Below are 26,111 nucleotides of genomic sequence, written 5' to 3'. Positions count from 1 at the left end.
CACGGCATGTGGGATCTTAGTGCCCGGACCAGGGGTTGAACCCTCGCCCCCTGCAGTGGAAGCTCGGAGTCTTAACCACTGGACCACCAGGGAAGTCCCAGCAATTAAACTGTTAAAAATGTTTTCTGAAGGTTTTTGGGTGGGCTGAGAATATCATACTTTTGGTTCCATTCACAATGATGGAATATAAGCTCTTGCCATCCAAAAACTTGCTATCTGGCCATTTTCAAGGGATGGGTTAGATTTTGGGTGTTGAAGGATATCTATGTTTATCCGTATCCCTTACTAGGCTCTGAGCATCTTAAAGACAGGAACTATAATGTATTCATCTTTGGGTGCCCAGCATCTAACACTGTACCTGGCACTTAATTGGTTTAATTCACATTTTTCTGTAAATAAATGAATGAACAGATACCATTTATCCAAAATTGCTCCTATTTTTGGATGAGCATATCAATAATTTTCATTTTCTATGGAAAATCAGGGTTGTTGTGCTCCCTAAAGGGCATAGCCAAGGAATTTTTGTGTGTGTTACAAGACAGCACCAAGGCACTGCATGTGTGTAGATCTTTCTTCTCCCCCTGCTCTCCTAGGTATGGCCTAGACCAGTGGCATTGACCTCAGGCTCACAACAACCTGGTTCCCCTCATAGAAAGCACACTGCCAGACTTCCCTGGTGGTGCAGTGGTTAGGAATCCGCCTGCCAATGCAAGGGACACGGGTTCAAGCCCTCGTCCGGGAAGATCCCACATGCCGCGGAGCAACTAAGCCCGTGTGCCACAACTACTGAGCCTGCGCTCTAGAGCCCGTGTGCCACAACTGCTGAGCCTGCACTCTAGAGCCCACGAGCCACAACTGCTGAGCCCACGTGCCACAACTACTGAAGCCTGTGCGCCTAGAGCCCGTGCTCCACAACAAAAGAAGCCACTGCAATGAGAAGCCCGCACACCGCAACGAAGAGTAGACCCCGCTCGCCACAACTAGAGAAAGCCCGTGCACAGCAACAAATACCCAATGCAGCCAAAAATAAATGAAATAAAATAATTTAAAAAACAAAAAATAGAAAAGAAAGCACACTGCCTTTGTATTCTACTATGGATGGGTTGTGAAGGAGTGAAAAATAAATCCCTAGTGAGCTTACAGTCTTCTTAGACAGAAAAAATGGCACATCCGTTTCCTGGAAATATTCCTTTTGAGACCTGCAGGCTGGAGATCAAGGAGGAAGCCAGAGCATAAGTGGGGAAAGTGTCTGTGGTAGACCCCAGTGATTCAAACCTCCCATATACACACCATTGCCTAGTTCCCTCCTGCATTGGTTCTGGTTTGGGCCATGTGGCTTGCCTTGGTCAGGGAAACATATTGGGGCTTGCCCTTCTGGAACTCTGCCACCTCATGATGGATCCCTGGCTCCCTGCTGGAGACGTATGGCCCTAATGATAGCCTGCACTAATACTAATAATCAGACAGGTGAGTGGGGCCATCTTAGATCATCCAGCCCCAGTCAAGCCACCAGATAACTGGATGCACATAAACCCCAGTGGGACCAGCAGAAGAACCACCTGGTGGGCCAGGGCAAATTCTGACCCACAGAATCTTGAGCAAATAAAATGGTTGTGGTTGTAAGCCACTAGGTTTTGAGGTGGTTTATTACACAAATATGGTACCCACACCATCAAGTCCAAATGAGTAGGTAAGACTGTAAACAGGAGAGCAAAAGAGCAGGACTGGCAGCTGGCAGGCTTAAAACTAGGACAGGATCAGAGTCAAGAAAATGATTCAGAAGTAAGGCTGAGACTAACTCATGAAAGTTGAATGTCTTAGTCTGTGTTGGTGCCTCTTAAAAGAGCCAGTCTCAACAAGATCAAGTGCAGCATGCTGACAAATCAGACCAATGGGCCTTAGTAAGTGGTGATCATGGATTTGTGCTGATCTGTCCACATGCTGTAGCCCAGTTTCCATTCAGACAAGGTACATGTCTACAGTGAGCTGAGGAGTAAGGTATGGTCCATGTGCTCAGAGAGAGAGGTCACAGCTCTGACCTGATTAATATGGTGCCCTACCCACTACATAATTGTGCCTCAGAGTGCTGAGGGGTCAGGGAAACATAGCTGATTTATGGGTTTCCTTTTTGTTGCCATAAAGCTCTTAGAGGAAATCAGACCTTCCTGCCCCTCCCCAAGTCTTGCTCCCTAGAATGAACTACTTTCAACTTTTTTCACTTTCTTGCTGTTTCTAAATAGCATGTTTATACTATTCTTGATTTTTCAATTTTATATATTATCTGGTGACCTCTTTTTATGTAAGATAAGGATTGAGCTCTCTCACTCCTCTCCCTTATCCGCATTTTTCCACTATAAATATAAAATATTTTAGGATCATATCAATATTCAATGTTTACTTAATGTGTCTAAGTAGGTATTTTCACAACTGAGTCATATGGCTTACTGTGATTATATTTGCTTTCTTGTTTTTCCTGAAATTAATAATTGCTTTGGTTTTATTTATTTAATCTTTAAAATTTATTAACTAAAGTCCATAGATTTTTTTTTCAGAGTATTTTTTTAAATTTATTTTTGGCTGTGTTGGGTCTTCACTGCTGCGTGTGGGCTTTCTCTAGTTGTGGCGAGCAGGGGCTACTTTTCGTTGTGGTGCATGGGCTTCTCGTTGCATTGGCTTCTCTTTGCAGAGCATGGGCTCTAGGCGCATGGGCTTCAGTAGTTGTGGCACATTGGCTCAGTAGTTGTGGCTCGCAGGCTCTAGAGCGCAGGCTCAGTAGTTGTGGTGCGGGCTTAGTTGCTCCGCGGCATGTGGGATCTTCCTAGAGCGGGGCTCGAACCAGTGTTCCCTGCATTGGCAGATGGATTCTTAACCACTGCGCCACCAGGGAAGCCCCTAAAGTCCATAGCTTACATTAGGATTCACTCTTTGTGTTGTACAGTTTATGGGTTTTGACAACTGCATAATATTATTTATCTACAATTACAGTATCATGCACAATAGTTTTATTACCCCAAAAATCCCTTCTGGTCTGTTCATCCTGCTCCCAGTGAACCCCTGGGAGCCACTGATCGTTTTACTGTCTCCATAGTTTTGCGTTCTCCAGAATGTCATATAGTTGGAATCAGACTGGCTTCTTTCACTTAGCAACGTGCATTTAAGTTTCCTTCATGTCTTTTTGTGGTTTGATAGCTTTTCTTTTTATTGCTGAATAGTATTCCATTGTATGAGTGTAGCACAGTTTGTTTATCCTTTCACCTATTGAATTTGCTTTATTTTCTACATCTCTCTCACTAATTCAGTCCCAAACTCTCCAACAGAGTTGCTGTCTACCACTCCAGTCTTGTGCTGGTTACTCACTAAATTGTTATCTGGGAGCTTCCCTTCCTATCTGGGAAGTCCTTTGATTTAATTCCTGAGTTGGATATTCTGTTTACAGGATCTCATTTCTTTTTCTTTCTTGGTTTGTTCCCTCATTTTAATGGAGTATATCCATTATTAAATGCCTCAGAAAGGATACATGGGAGATAATTTTTTTAAAAGATTTGGCATGTCTGCAGGTCTTTATTCTATCCTCATAGATCAGACTTTTCTAGACCTAAATCCTAAGAGGAAAACTAGTTGACTTGCTGGTGACTTAGTATAAGCATGTTATTAAGAGATTCCTAAATGGTTAACATTCTATTATTTCTTATATCTTTGGTCTAGTTTTTCTTTTCCACTATTTTGAAGCCTTCAGACTAATAACCGCCCCCCCCACTTAATCTTTTTTTGTAAAATAGTTTGAATTGGACACACTTTATTAATTGAGCATTCGAAATGTTAACCTCTGTGCAGAGGTATATATTATAGCGTGAGAATGGCTATGTTTACTTATTAATATTTCTTTCTCCACTTTTGGATTGAAACAAGCACAGAATAATTAGAGTCTTTTTCTGGCAAATAAAACAGTTAATAGTTGGAAAGGTATGTTTTAGTGAAGATTGTTTATAAACACACCTCTTGCTGCCAAGATCTTAAAGTCTAATTAATTAGCATCACCCCAGCTTCACCTTTCCTCTTCTGTCACTTGCTTTCATCTTCATTTATACATACACACTCACACAAGCACACGCTTCTTATTCTCTTGCTTTCACTTTTCCTCTTTATCTCTGTCTGCACAAGTTTGCACACAGAATTGGCTTCCCTTCTAGCTGTTTTGTCCCTGAACTCCATCAAAAAATATTTTCTGCATCTCTGATTTCATCAAGATATGCCTGACTGGACTTCCCTGGTGGCTCAGTGGTTAAGAATCTGCCTGCCAATGCAGGGGACACGGGTTCGAGCCCTGCTCTGGGAAGATCCCACATGCCGCAGAGCAACTAAGCCTGTGCGCCACAACTACTGAGCCTGAGCTCTGGCGCCCACATGCCACAACTACTGAAGCCCGCGTGCCTAGAGCCTGTGCTCCACAACAAGAGAAGCCACCGCAATGAGAAGCCCACACACCACAATGAAGAGTAGCCCCTGCTCACCACAACTAGAGAAAGCCCGTGCACAGCAACGAAGACCCAACACAGCCAAAAAATAAATTAAATAAATAAATAAATTTATAGGAAAAAAGAAAAAGATATGCCTGACTGAGAATGTCAAAACCACTGAGCAGAAGTGTTTAATCCAAAGTTGGCTCTGCCGGTGATGATCAGCTGAGGAAACGACCTCAGATTTTTTCTTAATTATTTGTTAGAGTATAAGTTTCCACTGTATGAAATAGATTCACATCCAACTTCTCATTCGCTGCTCTTCATTGTGCAGGCCTCCCACTGGTTTCCAATAGAGCTCTCTGCACCCGAGTAAGACACGGGGAGGGGAAAGGTACCTGGCCATGTGTGGGAACACTGCCTCCAGCAAAGGTTTTCCATAGTAGATAGCCATTTCATGATTTAATGGGCAGTCAGATTCTGGCCACATTTATGTAACTTCATAAACTAAGGTTTGAGAGTTAAGCTGGTCACCAGCAACAAGCCCCAAAGTAGTCTAGGCAGCCAAGTGTGGAGCTAGGATCAGAAGATTGCAGCTCCTGTCCCTGCTTAGCAGCCTGATGGCTATATGACATCAGGAAAGTCTGTTAACCTCTCTGAGCCTTGGCGCCGTCATCTGTAGAATGGTGATAATACCATCTACCTCCCAAGGTTGCTGCAAAGATAAAAATAAAATAAGTGTATGTGAAAGCACTTTATAAATGATAAAGTACCGTGTAAATGTTACTTATCATTATCTGACCTCAGAGATCAAAAGGATGCATTCTTGGGCTTCCCTGGTGGCGCAGTGGTTAAGAGTCCGCCTGCCGATGCAGGGGACACGGATTCGTGCCCTGGTCCGGGAAGGTCCCACATGCTGCGGAGCGGCTAGGCCCGTGAGCCATGGCCACTGAGCCTGCGCATCCGGAGCCTGTGCTCCGCAACGGGAGAGGCCACAACAGTGAGAGACCCGCGTACAGCAAAAAAAAAAAAGGATGCATTCTTATTCCAAGTTTTTTTTTCTCTTTTGATTTAGTCCTCTTAGATGAAGGATGTTTTGTGTTTAAAGTGTTTTATAAATATAAAAATTATGACAGGAAAGACTTAGAGTATAATTAGCAGGGAAGAAAGCTTATGGTTCTCTGGGATGAGAACACCCATGACTTATTGACCCCGTACAATACGTTCATAATCTCACATGTTAAGAGCACATCATGGTCAAAGGGCATACTGAGTGACTATTTGAGAACGATGGTGATGGAGAGCATGTACCAGGAACCGGTCAGTGGGCAGACAACCATTTGTGTATTGGCTGTAGTTGGAAGAACTGCTTCAGAGACACTAGTAGAACACTAGTAGAACTAGTAGAATGGAAACCATAAAATAGGTGGATCTTCCTCCCCTCCATTTCGGCTTGTTTGCCAGCCCCCTGTCTGCACACCATCTGTACAAGGCTCAGGACCTGCAGCCCTCTTCCAATGGGTATCTGATGAGGAATACAGTAGAGCTATAGATCACTAGAGTATCATGCCTCAAGTGATGGATTGTGGCTTGGACCCTTCCAAAAGTGAGAAAGAAGGCTGAATCTTCATGGACTGAAGACAGCTATTATTTTTTCACAGTTTGGAAGAAAGCTACTGTGATGATCTGCTTTATGTGTCAACTTGGCTAAGCTATAGTACCCAGTTATTTAATCAAACACTAATCTAGATGTTGCTAGGAATATGTTTTGTAGATGTGGTTAACATCTACAATCATAAATTAGATAAATTACGTAAATTAGACTTTACATAAATTAGATTACCCTGGGTAATATAGGTGAGCTTTACATAAATTACATTACCTTTACAGAAATTAGATTACCCTGGGTAATATAGGTGGGCCTCATCCAATCAGTTGCAGACCTTAGAAGCAACAATTAAGGTTTCCTGGAAAAGAAGTTCTGCCTTAGGACTACAACATCAACTTCTGCCCAAGTTTCCAGCCCCTCAGCTTGCCTTATGGATTTGCACTTGTCATCTTTTGAGCTATTGCTTTAAAATAAATCTACCTGTCTATTGGTCTATCTATCTATCTTCTTTTGGTTCTGTGTCTCTGGAGAGCCCTGAGTGATACAGCTTCTCTCTATCCAGAGTTTGCCGGGTTTTTTGTCTCTATTATAAACCCAGCTCTCAGCAGTCCAGGGTACAAAGTGTTTTCTTTACACTAGGAAAATCAACTGCATTACTAAAACAACAAACCATGTAAATTAATCCTAAACTATAAGCCAACTCTGGTCGTAAAACCTACTAATCTTTGGTATAACTGAAGTACATTTTTAAAATCCTTGTTGATTTTACCTTATCAAAAGTTGTAAGTTCAAAATATCTGCATTTGAATCCCATATCTGCCTTAGTTCTTACAACTTTAGAGTCTCTAACTATTCACCCAGTTGGTCTCCCCACTTGAACACATACCCATCAGTAAGGAACCTCAGTATGCCAGTGAGGTGGCAGTTGTCTCTGGGTGCTAAGACAGTGGGACTGAAGTTGTAAGCTTTATATTACAATGAAGTAGTCTTTCCTTTGACACTAAACTTGAAAGTTGATAATCTCATATTTTAAGGTTTCAGGATCACTCAGGAGTGAAAAATTCTTCCCTGTTTAAATAGTTATTTTTATTTTCAGGACCAGTCCTGGAATCCTTTACATACATTCCAGTCATTTGAACTCTGAGAATCACAGATGTTAGGAACCTCACCTCTCGCCATTCCCAGGCATACTAGTCAGGGTCTGGGTTCTGTGAGTCATTTATCACAGGCTTCGGTTTTAAGCCATTCCCAATGGGGTTACGTGTAAGCCTTTTCAACTCTCCGTGACTGTGTTCCGTATACACATATCGATCGCCCTTTCTAATTCCCAGACCTGGTGCCCTGCCCTTCTCTCTGGCTTGGGTGAAGCCACATGGAGGCACCATGCTGGCCCTTGAGGGGTGGGGAAAGAACCTGGCCCTGCTGAGCAGACGTCTCCTGATGGTAATCCTCCAGCGAGCCAAGGGCTTCCAAAGAGACTGTGAGTGTGGCCTTGTTGATGAGGAATGTAGTCACAGTCATACAAAAAAGTACCCAGTCTCTGCCTCACGACCCCATGCATGGCCCATCATCCCTGCCGCAGAAAGAAACTGGACAGGACCTCACCATAGGAGCCTGTCAGCCCTTGTCACTACTTAGCCCAGGGGCTACTCAGAATGACTGGAGGCACTCACGTCCACCCCCCACCAACTGCACGGCCCTCTCTCAGCCCTTGCCACCTGGGGAGCACCATACCAGGCCAGGGCAATCAAGCTTGGCTTCTGCATGGTTGTGCAAAGCTCGCCATCAGCCAAGCTCCTGAAATATTTATATTTATACAGGCAGGGCTCAGATTCATTTTTAACCAACAGAAGCCATAGCAGGTTAGGTCTGGGTATGGTTTGAGAGGGTCCGTTCATCCCATGTAAGCAAACCTATCAACGATAGCTCACCTGGCTGAGAGAGCAGGGATCTCATTTACCAAAAGAGTCAAAAAGTTGGCCATTGTCACAATCTAAGCATTGGAAGAAAAACACATCAGAAAATCACATCGTTTTCCCCTCCCTTTTATTCAGAGATTTGATTTCATTTATGCACAGGGAAAAGTCGAAATGCCCCTCCTGATGGGCACTCTTCTGAGGACTCAGGGCCAGCACATTGCAAGGTGAGAAAGCACAATACGTGTATTTATTTTCTTTTCTTTTTTATTTCTTTTCTTTTTTCAGTACGCAGGCCTCTCACTGTTGTGACCTCTCCCATTGCGGAGCACAGGCTCTGGAAGTGCAGGCTTAGCGGCCATGGCTCACAGGCCCAGCCGCTCCGCGGCATGTGAGACCTTCCCAGACCGGGGCACGAACCCGTGTCCCCTGCATCGGCAGGCAGACTCTCAACCACTGCACCACCAGGGAAGCCCACATGTATATATTTTCAAAGATAGTATGACGTGACACCATAGAGATTTTGTGGCTACCTAGTCTCTTTTGAAGAACTGTTAGAAAAACTAGATGATTGGCAAGAAAATCTATAGAAGGGAAGGAGGCAGGAAGATCCACATTTTCAGCAAAGATGGATGGGTGCACTCGAGCCTCAATTAGCACTTGTTCCCAAATATTTCAGCACACCTTAGACATGGGTTTTCTGAGAGAAAACAACGATCAAAGCCAGAGGGTTAGGTGAATGTTCCCATGGTTGTGACAGCTGTCCCCAAAGAAGCAGTTGAATTTATCTCAAAACTGAAGGTTTCACTAGCTTGTGCCTCTCATCAAATTGGTTTTGCTTGCATGGGAGTTATTTTTAAGTACTCTAAAATGGTATCATTTCCTAGTTGCAAATTATTTGGGTATATTTTGAAACTAATTAAAAGGGAAATGTCCTATTTTGTAAAGAGCAGCATTTCTACATTTTAAACATCAGATGTTCTCTGTGGGGAGCAGGGTTTTATCTTTGTGAGTGTTGGCTGTTGCTAAGTGCATCCCAGATTGAAAATCTAAATGAAATAACTGCAAGGAAAGGCATGGGGGAAGTTTATGTTGGAAAAGCAGGAGAGAGACACATATACATATGTAATACATAGACAATTTATCTGTGAATTTAAAAAGCCTTTTCATGGCATATATTTTTCTATCTTGCTACTTATTTCACTGTGAGCACTGCAAACATGGTGGGCTGCAGAGGTGCCAGGCTCCATCATGGTGTCCAAAAATTGGCTTTGTACATATGCTAAATTAGAGATTGGATAGCAGAAGCAGTTCACGGATCCTGGATTGGCAGGGATTCCTCATGAAAGAAGACAGGGCCGAAAGCCTGCGGGGCTCACTCTCCAGCCAGCAGTAATGCAACATGCTCTATCCAAGCAGCCAAAACCCATTTTAAAAAAAATTCTGAACCTTCATCAGTCATTAGGTCCAGCTGAGGTAACATAACCACCTCCCCAAAAGTCTAATCCCCTTTCTTGTTTCATGAGGAAGGGATTATATTCAATCTTGCATGGGACAGAGCTTTGAAATTTTTCACCAAAGGATCCAGGTCATTTCAGTTGACCCCTGCAGTGAACAGGCCACCCCAGTGTCGAAGGAGGAAGGCAAGAATCCTACAGACAAAAATCTTTCCATTTTTGTCTTCCTTGTAAATAAGCAAACTGCCATGACGGTCCGGATGCAAGAATTAACACAGCGAAGAAATGTATTAGACAGCCGGAGCAGATAAGTCTATGCCAAAAGGATCCACCATCTGGGTCTTTTTTGCTCACTGTGTCAACCAGAAAATGCCTCTCTCATTTACAAGTAGCTAGTTGACGGCTTTACTGTTCCCCAGAGATACACTTGATTTTTATGGACAATGATGAGTTTTAATAAAAACAACAACAACAAAAAAAAACACAGCTTGGGTTGTTGACCTTGGAATGCTGCTTCATCTTAGAGTTGAGTGCTAGAGAGGAATTGAGGAGACTTATTTTCTAGGCCAATAGGTGCTTTTGACTCTAATAATGACGTCTGACAAGTTAAGAAATACTTCTAAGTGGGGACATTAACTCCAGGTACTTTACCTTTCTCCTAAGGGTATAGTGAAGAATCAAGAGTTGAACTAGGTGACCTTTGTCCCAAACAACACCCTAACGTGAAACCTGGATCAAAGCCTCGAGGCCTTTCAGATACTGTCAATCATTCACTCACCTGAGTATGCAAGCTCTGCCCACAACACACACTCAGTAAATATTGTTGAATATATTCATTGGGTTGTAACTTAATCGATTCAAGCTGATATAATGAATATCGTAGACTGTGTTATTTAAACAACAAACATTTATTTTGTCACAGTCTGGAAGCTGGGGAGTCCAAGATCAAGGTGCAGGACTATTTGGTTCCTGATGAGAGCCCTCTTCCTGGTTCATAGATGGCTGCCTTCTTGCTGTGCCTGCACATGGGGGAAAGTATCTCTCTTGTGTCTCTTCTTATGAGGGCACTAATCCCATTCAAGAGCTCTACCCTAATGACCTAATTACCCCCAAAACCCCATCCTTCAAATACCATCACATTTGGGGGTTAGGGCTTCAATATATGAATTTTAGGGAAACAAACATTCAGTCCATAGAAGGTTGATTCTCTCATTGGGTGGCATCAGTGCGGTCAACATCTTGAGTAATCCGTGGAGGAGAGAACTTTACGTCACATTCTGTATTGTGTGTGACAGAGTGAAAAAGTGCCTAAATAGGCATCAGGAGACTTCAGTTATAGTCTTGGCTCTACCCCCATCACATTGATGACTTTCAGTGATTTATTGATCTCCCTGGGACTTTCCTCTCCTTGTTTCTAAAATGACTAGATAGTTGCTGAACTTTCTTCAGCCCTAAAATTGTATGTTTTTCTGATTCCAAATCTTAGCCAGTCATCTAAAAATGCATTCTTTGAATGATATCTACTAGGCCTAAATTTAAAAGTCGGCGTTCTTGGTGGAAAGAATTAAACCAAGCACACATCCTAAAGACAGTGATTCAGAAATACTGTCTCCCTCTTCCCCTTAACAGGTGCTCTTTCAGTGGAGGTGAAAAGCAAAAAGGACAAGAACAGGCACTGATGCACAGAATGAATGGGAAGGCTGAATATGGCTCCAGACAGCACTATGATCTTTAATGTAGAATTTAAGAGGGAAGGAAGGAAAAGGGAGAACTCATCTTCATTAACACACTATTTTGTAGTAGCTCTTTTGAAGAACCTTTTATTCCACTGTTCATGGAATATGCTTCCCGTAGTGGATTGATTGGTGGCTTCTCAAAAGATGTGTCCACATCTTAATTCCCAGAACCTATAAATGCAACCTTATGTGGAAAAGGGTCCTTCTGGGTGTAGTTAGGATGTCAAGATGAGGTCATCCTAGATCACCCAGGTGGGCCTTAAGTCCAAGGACAAGTATTCTTAAAAGAGACACAGAGAAGAGATTAGAGCGATGCAGCCACAGGGGATGCCGACAGCCCACAGAAGCTGGGACAAGCAAGGAAGGATTCTCTAGGGAGGGAGCACAGCCCTGTTGACCCCTTGATTTCAAATTTTTCTGGTCTTCAGAGCTGTGAGAGAATAAATCTCCATTGTTTTAAGCAGCCAAGTTTGTGATAATTGCTTGTGGCAGTCTTCAGAAACTAATACACTTCAGAGGACATTTCAAAGGATGGACATCATTAATTGGGAACTCCAATATCTCTTTTTCTAGTAACATCATGGTCAGTCTTGCTAATAATAAAAATCAAAGAATGCTGACTTAAAGCATATTAATAATATTATTAAATCTGAATATTGGATCGCTTTTGAAATAAACATTTTTTGCTCATGTAATGGCTGTCCAGAAATATCTTCTGAAAGAACCACTGTTTTTAAAAATTTTTGGTAGAAGAGAAAAGGGCTTCATTCCTCCATCCCCGGCTTTGTTTTGGTATCTTCATTTCTGTACCAGATCCACCCTCTTCATTAGCCTTTCTGTTTTAGGGTATTTCAGCTTCACAGAGTAATAGTATCAATAAAATTCTGCTGTTTTTTTATACATTTATCAAACAGTCGACTAGCTGGTCTTTTGGCCCGAATTTTTTGGCCTGTTCTCAGAGTTCTGTCTCAGTACATCTTTTAAAAACTGTTTTCCAATATAGTTTTCATTTCAAATTTAGAATATGATGTTAATCAACTTGCTAGCTAACAATTGAGGGTGAACAGCTTACAGCGTTTGTGACAATATTAGATTTATTTATTTCCAAACAAGTGATTTTTTTTTTTCTTTTTTTGCGATAACGCGGGCCTCTCACTGCTGTGGCCTCTCCCGTTGCGGAGCACAGGCTCCAGGCGCGCAGGCCCAGCGGCCATGGCCCACGGGCCCAGCCGCTCCGTGGCACGTGGGATCTTCCCGGACCGGGGCACGAACCCGTGCCCCCTGCATCGGCAGGTAGACTCCCAACCACTGCGCCACCAGGGAAGCCCCCAGATAAGTGATTTTTAAATAACAGCACATTGTATGCTTGTTTGTTTTTTATAATCCAGTTTTGCAACTTAGCTTTGATGGTTGACTTCCAGTAGGAAAACTATGAAAGCACTTACCTTGTACTGGTCTTAGATCTTCCTGACATTTCTCTATTCCCATGGTGCCAACCGCTAGTTCATACCACTGGTTTCTCCTTCCATACCTTAAGATGATCTCTTGAAAGAACCCACCTTAGACCCCACTCTTACCTTACTTCTACTTCTTTTTAAATTATTCAGTTCAATAAACATTTATTAAGTAGGTACAACATGCTCGCCGGGTAGAAGAAACCAACATGTAGACAGGTCATTTCAGTAGATGGTGGCAAAAACTGACAGGGGTAACTGTACAGAGATGGATGTGAGCCGGTGTGTTGACTTATATATCAAAACTGAGAAATACCCTGGAAAGGAAGTTTATTGTCAGACAGACTTCTCTAGCCCTAAAGTTATCTTCCAGGGGAGCTCAAGAACCCATCCCCTAAGTGGACTGGGCAAGCCAGCCATTTACCACTGGTCACAATCAGAATTAGGAGTGTGGGTTTCACAATAACTTTTGGTTTTTCTAGTTAGAGAGTGGGAGCAGAATGTCAGTAATGGCTCCATTTGACCCCCAATGGAGGCCAACGGCCAGCTGCATGTGGGGTATGTCATATTAAATCTGTTAAAGCCAAAAAAAAAAAAAGAGAGAGAAGAAAAAAAAGGAAGGAAGGATGGGAGGGAGGAAGGGTGGGAAATTTAAAAATGAAAGAATGCATTATATAACCATTATCTGTTCATGGAAAAGTTTATATATTTAATTAAATAATTTATATTTCTTTATTCTACCAGTTCTTATCATTTAAAGGGATAGAATGATTAAGTAAACCCTAAATGTTATGTTATATCAGAATCTTTGAGCTACTGCCATAACTGCATAATGGCCAATCCAAATCCAGGGTTCAGTATTAGAAAGCCAGCACAACTCTTTCACTAAACTGTGTCCCTAACCCAGCTCTTATCAGAAATAAAGGAGATGTTTTAAATCTCCCCCTGCTGACTCTTTTACGTTATTGTTCTGTTGGTTCAGAACCTTGATGGTCAAGAGGTATTATTCTTTGAGGCACTAAACAAACACATCTAAAATCCAACTTATCATCTACACACACATCCCAAAATTTCACCTGTGGTTCCTCCTGGGTCTCCTCCCTCCATTGTTAGAAGACACCCCCCAGTTCCTAATACACACACAGAGAAGTGAGAAACTGAATTATCCTGGACCAGCAAAAGGATTGCTGATCAGTGCCCAGGGCTCAGAGGCTAGAAAGCGGGACTTGGTAGCAGAGCCTGTCTTTATATTGTCTTCCCAGACAGTCTTCCTGCCCCTACTGCATACCCCACTCTCACCATCACCCCCATCCTCCATGTGCAGTTGACCTCCTTTTTTGTTAGTGTACAGGCTCAGCTACTACAGCAGAAAGGCCCAAAGCTAGAGTGGCTCAAACTGAATGAAGTTTATTTCTCTCTCACCTAACAGTTCAGAGGCAGGTGGGTAGTCCAGGCAGGTAAGCAGCCCTCCTCCTTGAGGTCATCCAGAGACCCATGTTGCTTCTTCCTGTTAGTCTGACGCCCTAATTTGCATGGCTGAGACTCTCTTCATACCATGTTTGAGTTTCAGCCTGTGAGATGGGAGAAGAGAGAGTGGAGGGCAAGTGGCTTCTTTCTAAGAGGTTCAATGTTTCACACACCACTTCGGTTCTGTTCACATCCTAGCTGCCAGTGGGGCTGGGACATGCAGGCTTTCAAAGGTAAACCATGTGCCCTGCTCAAATCAAAGGAAGAGGGGAGAATGCGTGCTGGGGCCGTTAGCAGTCTTGGCACACCCCTGCACAACCACCATGTGATGCCTGCCCTGTTATACATACATCACCCTACATCTCAATTTTTCATTTCTGTTTATTGCAAGACTGGTGCACTTAAAAATATATATTTTTTTAATTAACAGGGAAGTCCCTGTTAATGCTTCTTCAATGTAGTTTAAAGATAGGTAGGCATTATCTGTTCTTTGATTATGGATAAATAATTATATATTAAATGTATTTATAAAGGTAAATAATAAATTTAAGCTAACTTTAAAAAAATGTATTCCGGGCTTCCCTGGTGGCGCAGTGGTTGAGAGTCCGCCTGCCGATGCAGGGGACACGGGTTCATGCCCATGTCCAGGAAGATCCCACATGCCGTGGAGCGGCTGGGCCCGTGAGCCATGGCCGCTGAGCCTGCGCATCCAGAGCCTGTGCTCTGCAACGGGAGAGGCCACAACAGTGAGAGGCCCGCGTACCACCAAAAAAAAAAAAAAAAAAAAGAATACTCGAATATTAGATATTTTGCATTTTTGTACCATTAAAATATTAGGCCAGCAGTACGTTATTATTTCTATCCAAAAGGAAGCAATAAGGGTACATATTTCTACTATTGGAAGGAGGGGGTTCTTTTGGACAATTGACCAGAGTAGGGCTATACAGAGAATGGTGAATGTTGAAGCCAGAAAGAAACTCAGAAACCAATTTTTCAGGCCCCAAACACATCGAATTTTTATCTCAGGAATGCTACCATTTGTGGCATATTTTCCATAGCAGTTAAATGTGAGTTGCCAAGAAAATAATTCTGATTATGCATGTTATTTGGCTTTGGAAGAAGTTGAAGCCTGACTTTTATGAAATATGGTAATCTTCCATGTTACTGTGTTATTAAACATTAAACGTTCTTAACACCCTTTTGAAAAACTGAAAAATTGTTAAGAATGGCTGGATTTAAGAAGACGACAATGGAAGCCATGTTGTTAAGCACATTGAGTGGATGAAGAGTTAGTCTAACATCTTAATCAATCAAAACTTCTTACCAGCCTTCTTATGAGTCAGCTGTGTGCCTAGCCACCTTAATCACAGCCACCTCCATTCAAAAGGTGACATATGCATACAGCCTGAAAAAAGATAGAAACCTTCGTGTTCTTTACTACCTTCTTAGTCAAACAGCACCAAATAGTGCTTATTGCCAAACCATATTTGATGTGGCTTGAGAAATAAGCTAACACACAGTCCAAATTTGAATCTTTAAAATCATCATCACTCCTAGACCACAACAGCAACAGATGGACAAAGGAAGAAGTGGAACGTGGTCACATTTTGTACCAACAGCATAGACCTTTTCAGGTGGCAGTGAGTCATTTGCCACCTGCAACCTGTGGCCTTCCATTCCTGCCAAGGCACCAATTCAAGATTCCGGGTTTGGGTTTCTGTGTTGAAATGAAAACATTCAGTAGGTTGCTATCTGTGCTTTTTTATCAAGCAGTGGTTAGCGCACTAGACTTACCTGCCCTCCTGAAGAATCCAGCGAACAGAAGGCCATGGTCCCTGTAGGAAAGTAGACTTTGGATATTTAAGATCTGATTTCATATAAAATGAAAGGTGTAAGATTTAATAGGCAGGCTATCCCACTATCTGTGAGTATATCGACTTCTCTGGGGACTCTCCTCAGTGTCAGGAGACCAGCCCCCTGTGTTTTCCTTTGGTTTGGGCACTAGGGACATGAGAGCCACAAGCTACCATCCCTGTCCTCGTGTGGTTACAGTCCTGGTGTGTGGACGCTGAGTTCTTGAAAACAGGTCAAGCTAGTATGAGCTCAGAACCAACCCCAAGTGGGTGGGCACCAGGAAATGGGAGTTTAAATTCGTACACCCCAGGACTTCCCTGATCGTCCAGTGGCCAAGGCTCCACGCTCCCAAATGCAGGGGGCCCAGGTTCAATCCCTGGTCGGGGAACTAGATCTCACATGCATGCCGCAACTAAGAGTCCACATGCTGCAACTAAAAGATCCCACATGCCGAAATGAAGATCCCACGTGCCTCGACTAAGACCCAGTGCAGCCTAAATAAATAAATATTAAAAATCATAATAAATAAATTTGTACACCCCTTTTTTAAAAAGCAGTTTTAGTATACATGTTTAAATGAGTATGTATTTTTTTAATCTAACATTGTTAACCACTTATGTTACACCATTTTCTTTTCTTTTTTTTTTTTTTTTTGCGGTACGCGGGCCTCTCTCCGTTGTGGCCTCTCCCGTTGTGGAGCACAGGCTCCGGATGCGCAGGCTTAGCGGCCATGGCTCACAGGCCCAGCCGCTCCGTGGCATGTGTGATCTTCCTGGACCCTCACCAATTCCTGAGTCAGCACTTTTATTGTCCCCATTTTTCAGATGAGGACACTGAGGTGCAGTGATGTGCAGTGGATAGCAGACTATCCAGTCTCTTAGAGAGCCAGTCACTGGCCCAGTTGGGACTGGAACCTAGACTTGCTAGATTCAGAGCCGGTTTAGAAGGAGGCTGTGAGAGTTGAAATTTCATGGCCATTCTTTTTTTTTTTTTTTTTTAACGTTTGTGGAGAATGTGTTGGTTTTTTTTGTTTGTTTGTTTGTTTTTGCGGTACGCAGGCCTCTCACTGTTGTGGCCTCTCCCGTTGCGGAGCACAGGCTCCGGACGCGCAGGCTCAGCGGCCACGGCTCACGGGCCCATCTGCTCCGCAGCATGTGGGATCTTCCCGGACCGGGGCACGAACCTGTGTCCCCTGCATCGGCAGGCGGACTCTAAACCACTGTGCCACCAGGGAAGCCCTGTTGGGTTTTTTTTTTAAGATTTAATTTTTTATTTATTTTTGGCTGCGTTGGGTCTTCGTTGCTGCATGCAGACTTTTCTCTAGTTGTGGCGAGCAGGGGCTACTCTTCGTTGCGGTGCATGGGCTTCTGATTGCAGTGGCTTCTCTTTGTTGCAGAGCACGGGCTTAGGCGCGTGGGCTTCTGTAATTGTGGCACGCGGGCTCCGTAGTTGTGGCTCACGGGTTCTAGAGCACGGGCTCTGTAGTTGTGGCACACGGGCTTAGTTGCTCCGCGGCATGTGGGATCCTCCTGGACCAGGGATTGAACCCGTGTCCCCTGCATTGGCAGGTGGATTCTTATCTACTGCGCCACCAGGGAGGTCCCTCATAGCCGTTCTTTTGGCGCCTAAATGAGCATGTGATTTGACTTTGCATTTGTACTTCTAGGATTTAGCCTAAGGGAATATTCAGACAAGTGCTGTAAGATGAATGTTCTCAGATATTCATTACAGCTTTTTGTATATAATCTTTTAGGTATCAGGGTGAATGTCATATCCTCAAAGAAGCTGTTTTGCTACCCTATCTCAAGCACCTCCCCCCATCACTCTCCCATTATTAAATTCTGTTCTCTTACTAGATTGTTTCATAGTCTGCATTTGTTTATTGGTTTACTTGTTTATTAGTTGTTTTCTGACTGGAATGTAAGTTCTGTGTAGGCAGGGAGCTGTTATCTCCATTACTTAAAATAGTACCTGGCACATGAAGAGTATTTAGTAAATATCTGTTGAATAAAATGAATGAATTAATAGCAAAAGAATTGGAGAAATTTTAAATCTTAATCATTAGGGGATTGATTAAATAAATTATGGCATATCCATGCAATAGAATACTCTGCAGTCATTACAAATGATTATATAGATTATCCCCTACATAAAGGTGTTTCCTACCTGTTGTGTGAAAAAGACATGGCATAATGCATGTGTATATGATCCCCATATCGGCCAGGGCTCCTGGTAGCCAACCACAGAATCTACTCTACTGAGTTTAAGCAGAAAACAAATAGTTTATTATAGGCTATTGGGTAAATCAGAGACTCTGTAAGATATGCAAAGAAGGGTTCTGCAGACAGAGCACAAGATTGGGAGCCTGACACATGAGTTCTTCCTAATCTCGACTGCTGACTGGCTGTGGGATCTCTGGATAAGTTCTCTGGGTAAGTCTTATAACCCTCACGTTCTTCAGGCAAACATGGATAATAATACCTGGCCTTGTGTACACCGCAGGACTGCTGTGATGGCAAATGAGAGACAAGCCCTTTGAACTGTGTATGCACATACATCATCGTTTTCAGGTGATTTTGAATGTCTGAGCACATAGACTTCATTCTAAAACCATATTGCTTGGCATTGGGACGCATTGGTCCTCTCTATTAACTAACTGTACGTCGCTGCACATTGAATTGCCCCGTGACAGTGGTCTGGACAAAAAGGCTGGTAATTCCAGCAGTTGTGTTTGCGAAGCTTGTCCTAAAATCATCTTCTGTGTGACTTCAGCCACTCTCCCTGTGGGGCAACCTTTGCCTCTCCTTTGAGCCTGCCCTTTTCTCGAGGGTCACTAAGCTTGCCATCTGCAGGGAACTTGCTTTTCTCATCCCTGGGACCTACACTGTGCTGGCCACCAAGCTTGGCTTCTTCCCTGAGAGTCTTCCTCAGTCACCTTCATTATTTATGAGGGCTGACACCTAGAGCATCAGCATTCAAAGTCAATGTCAACTGACTAGGTATAAATCAAAGGACGGATTCAGTGAGTTTTTTAATTTCCTTATTTGTTTTTTGCATATTCTCTTTATATAAGAAAAAAATCTTTGGTTCTCTCTTCCTACCTGTCATTAGAGGAAAATAGCATTGTGATATGACTGGGGATTTTAACAGGTACTGATATCATGAAGAAGAACTTCATGTTCCTGAAACCAGGTGTTTGTTGCAAGATGGGGTGATTTTCCATTTCTTCTGTGTCCAGAAGCCTTTCCTGGCAGAACTTCTAGCCCATGAGACTTTTCATCTTCACCTTGCATGAAGAGCAAAGAGCGACTTGGTTCTGACGCTTGGGTTAGAGGAGCCACTGAGCATCCACACAGTCCATTATGCTAAATCACACCTGGTGTCCACGCAGAGAAGGCGCTGGTAAGCATCCTCGCCACTGGGACGAAAACCTCTGACCCTGACTCTAGAACACGGCAGTGTTGCAGGGAACCTTCCGAGAGCCTGGCTCACCGGCACAGCAAATTAACCTGCTTGTTCTCAAGTTAAATGCTTTATGAAAATTTACTGGGCACAAAAAGAGGGAGGAAAACCCAAGTGGTTCCGCAGTGAGCCTGCCTGGCACCAGTGAAAGAATGAAGCCGAGGAGAAAGTCAACATGAAGAGCTGGCAAGAGGAAAAGGTGTCAAATGCAATGAAAACCAAGTGTGGTGCCAGCCATTGCATTGTTTTATTAGTATTTTCTCGAGGAAAACATTTAATTATAGAAGATCTGGTGTCCGTGAGCTAGTAAAGATGACGCTGGGCTCTGCCACGGTACCCATTTTCAGAGGAATTATGGCGTAAGATGTGGAAGTCGGCAGAGAGAAACGTCCACGTGGCCTGGTCCTTGAGAAGCACTCTTTGCTGTAACCAAAGCTTAGTTGTCAAAGGGCAGAATCTGCCCTTTTTAAAATAGAATGTTCTGATGGCTATCATGATCCTCCATTCTTCCATTTTACACGTTATATTTTTCTTTCCCTTTCCTCGTTGATTTTCTTTGGCTGCGCCACGTGGCTTTCGGGATCTTAGTTCCCTGATCAGGGATCAAACCCAGGCCCCATCAGTGAAAGCACTGAGTCCTAACCATTGGACCTCCAGGGAATTCCCCTCCTCGTTGATTTTTAGAATAAAATAATATGTATAAGGAATAAGGTGGAAAAGTTCTACCCTTTAAAGTACTTACACATTTGCCACCTAAAAGAAACAAAGTCTTTTTAAATTCACTTTCTTTGGGAAATAGCTAGGAAGCAAGACAAACAACAACGACAAACCATGAAAAATAAATGATCAGCTACTATAAAATGAGGTTGTGAGTGTATATTTGAGCAACAGAAATCAAAATATACGAAGGTAGAACCAACAGGTAATATTGTGTGGGGAATTTTAAAATTCCTTTTAGCTGTAAAGCCTCACCTACCTTAAAAGCAGTTTGTAAGAATAATGATCCAGTTTAATGTGCTGCAAGAAATACTTCTTTACATTGTTTCTGCCATCACAGGGCTTATTCAGTTACCTGATTTCTTCATTCATGGTTGCCAGGAAGACTGATTAATACTAAGGAATGGAAAGAATCCTGTTTGGGATGCTCTTCTGTCGCAGGGTAAAGCTTCCTGCCCAGAACAGAAGTCAAGGCCTTGAGCCTGCAGCTAGCTCAAATTCCTGTTAGCTTGGTTCGTTTAATTGCAAGGTTGTTTGGGCCTTATCATTAGACATTTATACTTCTGTCTGTAAGCTTTTATAACCTCCTACTTAAGGAGACAAGATTCTTTGTGTCAGCACTTTAGCGAAGTGTTGTTGAAGCACTTGGCGCACAGACAGGAATTTCCCGGCGGCAACAAACGTGGGTGCAGCCGGGCTCCTTCATAACCTACCTTAGCGCAGCCTCAGAGAGAAAAAGCCAACTTGCCTCCAAAATTTGGTGATGGGAAGGGAAACAAATGTTTTCCACCAAAGAAGTGAAGCAGCTTTGGCTTCAAAGAAAAAGCTGGTTCTTTGTGTTTACATTAAGACCATTTGGATCCATTTCTAGCAATGTATCTCACTGTTAGCTTGAGAGGTAAAGGAAGTCATCAGCCAAAATACGTTGTGGGCATCACAGTAAAACTGCTCAGGCCAGGATACAGGTGACACGGCTGTTACCTGATACGTATCTGGAACCACGGCAAGGCTGCCTCATTAAATTATGAACCGATCACTCTTGATTTGTTGTTAAAGAAGAATGAAAGGCCCGCGGCCCCGCCCTGTGTGGGTACCCCGTGCCACCTGTGGCACATGGCAAGGTTCTCACCCTACAATGAAGAAGGGCAGGTGCAGAGTCCTTTGATGACACAGTTCCCTTTCGCTTGTTTACTTTTATTCTCCCACGCAGACTGAAACCCGGCAGGAGGGCTTTTAAACCAAAAGTTTATTACCTCCTCTAGCCCAGAGAAGTCGCCAAACACAAATAGAGCAGGTTGAGAGGGAGAGGGCAGCTTTGCTTGCGGCTGTGCTTTGCGCCAGGTGGGAAGGGAGCCGTCTTCTCCGCTGTCGGAGGGCCAGGACGGAGGGAGACCAATTAGAAGGCGTGAGTAGGGGGGTGGGCTATCCTTCCCACTCCACGTGTTCTTTCCATTTTCGCTTTCAAGGGCTTTCAAGGTATGGTACTGTGAACCCCCCAGATCCGAGACCCGCGTACAACACCCATTCCAAAGACAAAAAGATTAGCTTTCACAGCAGCGAGAAGCCCGCGCACCGCAACGAAGACTAGCTCCCACTCACCGCAACTAGAGAGCCGGCGTGCAGCAACGAAGACCCAACGCAGCCAAAAAATTAAATAAATAAATTTATTGGGGAAAAAAAAAAAAGCTTTGGGACTAGGGGCCCTCTCTGGATAAAAGCGCTCTTGGGGGGATGGGGAAGTTGCCCACGGGCAGGGCTGACTCAAGCAGGGACCATCTCCACTTAGTGCTCTAAGGGCTGCGGGGTGGACCTTCCCGCAGTCCGGGCCAGGCACCAGGAAGCTTCCGATGTGGAAGCTGCTTCCTCAAGTGAACTGTGATTCTTGTCCCACTTCCCCCATCACCCTTTCCTCCCCCAACGGAACAGGGCCTCCTAAAACATGGGCTCTCCCCTGCCCGCTTGGGAATCTCCTTTCTGTCCGTCTCCTGGCACCAGCACCTTCCCTCCCTAACCTCATAGATACTGACCATCTGCCTTTTGATTCACTCATTATTCCTACCTGTGCCCTTTGCCTTTACCAGCCCTCTGCTGGGTGTTCCTCCCTCCTCTGCACCTATTGAGATCCTCAACTTCCTGCCTCCCAGCTCAGCCTGCCGTGCTCCCTCCTGCCTCTAAGTCCCCTCAAGTCTGTTCCACTGACTTGAACTGTTACTTCAATTCTCATCCTATGGGCGTTGCGTCGCCCCAGCTAGATGATACATTCCTCTATTGGTTTATATGTCAATATGAAGGATTTATATATCGTTCCCTCTCCTCCATACCTGTCCCTAACACCGGGCATGGTGGATAACATTTGACTGAGCCCTCCCCTACTTGTTAAAAAATTTTAATTGCACCAAACCAGGCACATCAGGCAGAATATGAGAATAGTATTCAGATAATTTTCTTTTCAGAATCACAAACACTCTTTTTTTAAAAAGGACGAATCCTATCAGTTATCTAAATGTTTTCAAGTATCTGGACGTTTGGTCTTAAGTACATAAAACACCTCATGAGTGATGACATTGTTCAGTTTTCCTCTGGATCCTTCCCATCATGGAGCCATGGCTCCTGCCCACTCCCTACCCCCCAGGAGAGAGCAGTCATAGCACCCCTTCCTCACTCAGATCATCCCACTTGGAACAGATCTCATGGTTCCTTGTGCCCTGCTAGAACACAGAAATAACGTTGCTCCTCTGAGGCTGAGAACAAGCAATGAGTGAGAACAAAGAAAATAATGAGTGGAGAGAGCCATGAACTTGCAGACTCCAGAGCTCCAGTCAAATCTGAGCGTGGTGGTCATTACTGGCTTTGGGAAGGGCGATGCAAGCCTTTAGTAAGTAAATACTTTGTCTTTGCGAAGAGCTGTGTGCAAAGTGTACCTCAAAGCCTCACTGTTAAATCATAAAGTTAACAAGAAATGTAAAAAACACGGGCAGCTATGCCCATGCAGGACATCTTCTCAGGAGTAGCTCCACAGTTCCCTATACGTTTGGGTTTGAGGTCCCTCAGAGGCTCATGGGGTAGCCTGGCAAGGTGCTCAGAAAAAAAACCACAACAACACAAGACCTGTCATATATAGTTGAGGAAAATCCATTAGGAGTAGATGGGGAAAGGGCAAAGTGAAAGAGGAGCATGGCGGGGAGGTGGTGGATAAGGCCTTGGCAACAGGAAAGCTAAACACTAGCCACTCACCAGTCAGGGGGGAGGGCAGAGTTGAGTGAAGAGGCTGATGGAAGTAAGCCCTTTCTTTCCACTTGAGTTTCCTCTTCCCAGGGAATTTTCATTGTATTTTGTTGAGAGATGAAGACTGAAACCACAAAATAAAAATATCACAAACCTCCCTATTGTATACAAATGAGTAGACCAGAAATATATCAAGAGCCTAAATGTTGTTAGAATTAAAACTATAAAACTAGTAGAAGACGACATGTAAGTCTTCATAATGTTGGATTAGGCAATGATCTCAAAATGATAACAAAAGCACAAGCTACCAAAGAAAAAATAGATAAATTGGACTTAAGCAAAATTATACATTTTGTGCATCATAGGACACTATCAAGAAAGTGAAATAAGGGCTTCCCTGGTGGCGCAGTGGTTGAGAGTCCGCCTGCCGATGCAGGGGACACAGGTTCATGCCCCGATACGAGAAGATCCCACATGCCGCGGAGCGGCTGGGCCCGCGAGCCATGGCTGCTGAGCCTGCGCGTCCGGAGCCTGTGCTCCGCAACGGGGGAGGCCACAACAGTGAGAGGCCTGCGTACCGCAAAAAAAAAAAAAGGATGTGAAATGAGGTGAATGACGTCATTTCTGCGCGACTCTTACTTTTGCCTTTATAATTTCCGGTGCTGCTCTGAGCTATGCCTAAAGTAGTTTCCCGGTCCGTAGTCTGCTCCGATACCCGGGATCGCGAGGAGTATGACGACGGCGAGAAGCCCCTTCACGTCTACTACTGTTTATGCGGCCAGATGGTCCTGGTGCTGGACTGTCAGTTGGAGAAATTGCCCGTGAGGCCCCGGGATCGGTCCCGTGTAATTGATGCTGCCAAACATGCCCACAAGTTTTGTAACACAGAAGATGAGGAGACTGTGTATATTCGGAGGCCTGAAGGCATTGAACGACAGTACAGGAAGAAATGTGCAAAGTGCGGGCTGCCACTCTTGTACCAGTCCCAACCGAAGAATGCTCCTGTGACCTTCATTGTGGATGGAGCAGTAGTCAAGTTTGGCCAGGGTTTTGGGAAGACGAACATATATACTCAGAAACAAGAGCCTCCTAAGAAAGTGATGATGACGAAACGGACTAAAGACATGGGCAAGTTCAGCTCTGTCACTGTGTCTACTATTGATGAAGAGGAAGAGGAGATTGAGGCTAGAGAAGTTGCTGACTCGTATGCGCAGAATGCCAAGGTGATTGAGAAGCAGCTGGAGCGCAAAGGCGTGAGTAAGAGGCGGCTGCAGGAGCTGGATGAACCGGAAGCCAAGAAAGCGAAAATGAAGGGAACCTTGATTGACAACCAGTTCAGATAATCAGGACCTTTCCGTGAACCCAGACTGGAGGCAAGCATTTAGATGAGGAGGAAAAAGAGTGTTTTCTTGACTACATGGACTGGTTCCTACCTTTATGCCCCAGCAGAAGGCTTTACGTGGCTTCCCAGTGATTCTCCTACATTCAGTGAGGTATTTTTTGCGGTGCGCGGGCCTCTCGCTGTTGTGGCCTCTCCCGCTGCGGAGCACAGGCTCCGGACGCGCAGGCTCAGCGGCCATGGCTCATGGGCCCAGCCGCTCTGTGGCATGTGGGATCCTCCCAGAGCGGGGCACGAACCCATGTCCCCAGCATCAGCAGGCGGACTTCCAACCACTGCGCCACCAGGGAAGCCCTCAGTGAGGTCTTTGAGTTCATCTGACCTGCTTTCTAGAGATGGATTTTTCTCAATCTTTCTGTGTATAGGTCTTCTGTACTATTTTTTGTCCATTTGATATAAACTTCTTCATCTGTGTAGAAGCTCTGTGAATAGATCAGTGCTTCAGTGTGTCTAGTTTCTAAAGGAGCTATTCTTATTCCTTCTTCAAAGTTAATAAAATGTTTAAAGATTTTTGAAATCTTGGCACAGGGATATCAGCTCAGTGCTTTGTGACCGCCTGGAGGGGTGGGATAGGGAGAGTGGGAGGGAGGGAGACCCAAGAGGGAAGAGATATGGGAACATATGTATATATATAACTGATTCACTTTGTTATAAAGCAGAAACTAACACACCATTGTAAAGCAATTATACCCCAATAAAGATGTTAAAAATATATATATATGGTGTCATAGAAAAAAGTAACATGAATTACATTTAAAGTTACAACAAGCCAGATCCTTTTAAGTGGCTCTGTCTCTGTTCTTAGACTGGCAGGTATTGGCTAGGGTTTGAATCTCTCTACTGTCAGAGACAATCCATAACAAGCCAGAATCTGCATAAAGTTTCCTTTACCTCAAATGTTAAAACTCTAGGCACGCCAACCCTTATCAGATGTTGTACATACAGAAGGAAAAGCCAGATTCAAGTGAGGGGGTAGGATAGCTCTGATCTGAATGAAAATGGGGTCTTGGTAAGCAACCCAAGGGAGCTACCATCTTATCAAGCAGCTAAGAGCGTTGCTTCCATGTGAGGGCACATGGGAGGGAGACATGGGAGAGTAAGAAATGACACCAACTCTAGGTCCAACCACCTCACTACAGATAACTCAATTTCGTTTCTTTTTATGGCTGAGTAATATTCCATTGTGTACATGTACCACATCTTTATCCATTCATCTGTTGATGGACACTTAGGTTGCTTCCATGTCCTGGCTATTGTAAATAGAGCTGCAATGAACATTGTGGTACATGACTCTTTTTGAATTGTGGTTTTCTCAGGGTATATGCCCAGTAGTGGATTTGTTGGGTCATATGGTAGTG

The 26,111-nt window shown here is 43.9% G+C and overlaps 1 protein-coding gene and 1 pseudogene across 10 annotated transcripts in view; both read left to right on the top strand.

Annotated features, from left to right (window-relative positions):
• The window catches only part of LOC149746818 (STING ER exit protein pseudogene), a 32,469-nt pseudogene extending 7,164 nt beyond the window's left edge, over positions 1–25,305 (top strand). The window contains exon 2 of the transcript XR_016388645.1: positions 594–25,305. The product of XR_016388645.1 is annotated as an STING ER exit protein pseudogene (transcript). The remainder of the gene's footprint in view (positions 1–593) is intronic.
• Positions 1–26,111, top strand: part of CLYBL (citramalyl-CoA lyase) — a 302,146-nt gene that overhangs the window by 205,288 nt on the left and 70,747 nt on the right. The window lies entirely within an intron of this gene.

This window comes from Delphinapterus leucas, chromosome 18 (assembly GCF_059928025.1).
Source record: "Delphinapterus leucas isolate spDelLeu-1000000601 "Yukka" chromosome 18, BTC_Dleu_Yukka2, whole genome shotgun sequence".
Taxonomy (NCBI): Eukaryota; Metazoa; Chordata; class Mammalia; order Artiodactyla; family Monodontidae; genus Delphinapterus; species Delphinapterus leucas.
This window is presented reverse-complemented; position numbering and strand designations above follow the sequence as displayed.